The sequence below is a fragment of the Geospiza fortis genome, unplaced genomic scaffold, assembly GCF_000277835.1.
Source record: "Geospiza fortis unplaced genomic scaffold, GeoFor_1.0 scaffold23, whole genome shotgun sequence".
Taxonomy (NCBI): domain Eukaryota; kingdom Metazoa; phylum Chordata; class Aves; order Passeriformes; family Thraupidae; genus Geospiza; species Geospiza fortis.
In genome coordinates, this window is record NW_005054303.1 from 6688993 (window position 1) to 6692364 (window position 3372).

Here is a 3372-nt window from a genome sequence, read left to right on the forward strand (position 1 = left end):
TATCAAACACTGGTTTGTACTCTGCAGAGAAGCTGTTTGCCTCTCCTTGCTGTGGTGACTCCCTTGTATCAGCAGACATACACTGGAAGAGAAAGAGGGAGGGTACAGGGAACCTCACTGGCAACAGGACCAGATCTGGGGCAGAGCTCATGCTGTCAGCTGACACTGAGCCCTTTCAGAGCACTCAGACCCAAACACTAGCTGGGAGATTTTAGCATTTCTGCATAGTAATAGAAGCAACAAAAGTAACTACCATAAATAATGGTTATATGTGTGTTTAACATCACACACTTGCTCTCATGTTTTTCTCTGTTTACTAATTCCTGAGCTACTAATAATAACTAACAGGAATGATGGTGCTACAGAGCATGGAAAGAAAAACATTTCACAAAGTGAACCTCTCCAAGACAGCCAGTGAGGCGCTGGACAGAAATGACTCTGAAGCCCCTGAACAGTAAAACCAGAATTAATCTCTGCCCTTGTGACTGACCAATGCCTCGTGTCAATCCCCATGGATTTTGGACCCACCTTCCCTAAAGGTTACCTATTCCAACCTGACATGTAAATAATTAAACTTTCTCTACACATTGCCAAGATAGGAGGAAGAAAGGCTATTTCTATTCCACGTAACTACAGATAAGCTTGGCCTTCCTCCCATCTCCTGAAATTACAGCCAAAGCCATGAAGATGGCACAAGGAGGAGGAATCCCTTACTCAGGTGCTAATGTTCCTGCCTGCACTGGGCAAAATCAGAGCTCTGACCCAGCCACGGGGAGAAAACACAGCAGAGACAAAACATCCTTCAAGGCCAAGGTCACCAGGAGGGCCCTGAATTAGGATTGTTTGCAGCCAGCCACACCACTGAGAGAGGACAAACTCTCTGAATAAACCACAGAAGGACATCAAGCTGCCAATCAGGGATTAAAAGAACACTTTGTAACTGTTCAGATTACAAATCTAATTCTGAAGATGTTAAATATGTTAAGAATTTCAATAGAGTTTTGATTTTGCTGCATTGTCACAGTCATTGAGTCTTGGTTATTTCTAATAAAAACCAGCTAAGGCAACATGGAACAAACTCGGTTTGTTCAAGGCTGAACTCAGCAATAATAATACATTTCTGTGATAAGGAAATGCACCCTAAATTCAACTGTGGAAAATTTCCTATTCTTAGACATGAAACCATTTGCAAAACCTGACTTACTAATGTCGTTTAAAATGTCGTATCTACAAAATTACATATAAAACCTGCATAGTTTCTGTCAATAAAATGCAAAGTACACAAGCAGTCTGTATTTTGAAGGTCACACAAGCAATGTGAACTATGAACTTCAGGATTCATGAAACTGTGACATTTTAAAGTCAGAGAAGAAAAAATATTTTTCTGTCTTGTCCATACCCTGAAATATTAAAATGAACAAACTGTAAATATTAAGATTCAGTAAAAAAATATTTAGAATCCAACATTCAATGTTAATGAATTTTCTACTGAGGAAAAAAATCAACAACTAGGCACCATGAAGTCAATAATCCACAATTTTAGTCTGATTTGCATAATTCAGGAGAATGTCATGTGACTTCGCCTGGTTGAGACCTGCTTTTTGCAGAACAAACACCATCTTAAAAGGTACCTCTTTAACTTTTGTCAGTTTATATTATATATTTTACAATGATCTTTCTTTATGCTATTAATGGTAAGAGTTCAGTTTTTCATAATGTCAAATACTACCAAATCCAGGGTCTCTCTCCCAGCGGCTCACTAAGTGGTGTTGGCAACAGTATACTTTAACACTCGTAATTTATTAACCCCCTAGGTGTTGTAACACGGAGCTAAAGCCACAGACAGGAGGCATTTAGCAAGTTATATGTGCCATATAGTTTTACAGCAAAGGATTTTCTGCTGTGCTTTTCTTGCCTCACACTTTTTTTATGACTTTTTTCCCCTCTTGTTAGCTGCCAAGGCTCACATACCTTGGAGATGCTTCCTTATTTTGCCCTAACACACTCTCTCATTTCAGAAAGTGTTGCCGTGTATTTCTCAAGGAGACATTTAACATATCCTGAAGAATTTTTACCTTTTTCAAATACTGATAGTGAATTCCAAGACAAACTTACATGATGGACCCTCCATCCCTGGAAGTGTCCAAGGCCAGGTTGGATGTGGCTGATCTGGTGGAGGGTGTCCCTGCCCATGGTGAAGGGTTACAACTAGATGATCTTTGAAGTCCCTTCCAACCCAAACCATTCCATGATGCTTTACAGGACAGTGTCCTGGCCAGAACAACCAGCTATTCCACATACTGAAAGGAGACATGCAGCAAGGGCAGCTGCCACAATGAGGGTTTTGATGGAAAGCACCAAGATGTGCACATTTTTCTCTGGTTGCTCCAACTGAAGAAACAAGCTTGTTTATTGCCACTGTGTGCTACTGGAAGTGGCAGTAGTCCTGCTTTCCTGACTTCTAAGAAAACATCATTTATCAGCCCCCTTCCTGAGTGCAGTTCTTCTGCACATCAGACCAAAAATGTTCAACATGTACTTCAAGGTTCAACAGGAGGGATGTCTCCTTTGACCACACCAATGTGATGTCAAAGTCAGGCCGGGAAACTACGCATCAAAACTAACTTTAGGCAGAAAGAGATTTAGAGTATACAACATCATTTAATGTCACTACTGGTTTTATTGTCACTCCCTCTCTTTTCCTCTATACTCCCACAGAGCCATCAAGAAGCTTTACAACATTACTCAGTGAGGCAGTGACAGGAACTGAGGAGCATTGCTGTGCTGGGGAGTCTTTATAGGGGTAACAGAGCTGGTTGCCCACTCAATTTACAAAGTCAGGAAAAAATTCTTTGCCACTTGAACATTATTGACACTCTAAAATATCCAAATCATATAATTCCTGTGATACTGGAGCAGTGTAGATGGAAGAAGATGGGAAAGAACAAGAAACAGGGAAGAAAGGATGCAAGTTTTCTGCTTTGTACGTGAAAATAAATCGAGACATGCATTTCGTTCAGGATCCCAATTCAGCTCCATAGGGCTGGCAACATTTTCCACTAAGAACAGAGCACTTGCATATGACACTTGTGTCATCCTTTGTAAGGCAGCCCGGGCACCCAGAGCCGCGCAACGCTGAGCCTTTATGACACGGGAGTTAAATCACAGGCTCTTCCCCACACCCCAAAAGCCGGCTGTGCAGGAAAAACACAACTTCTTCAGCAACTTAATTGCTTTAAATTCTTTGTATTATTACTTGTAACATAGTTGCTGAGATGTCAAGCACTGGGTCACTGCCCTCCAGGGAGTAGCTCTCCCCGCCCCGGGGCAGAGTCTGGACACACTGGGCAGGACGGAGGGGCCGGGGGAAGC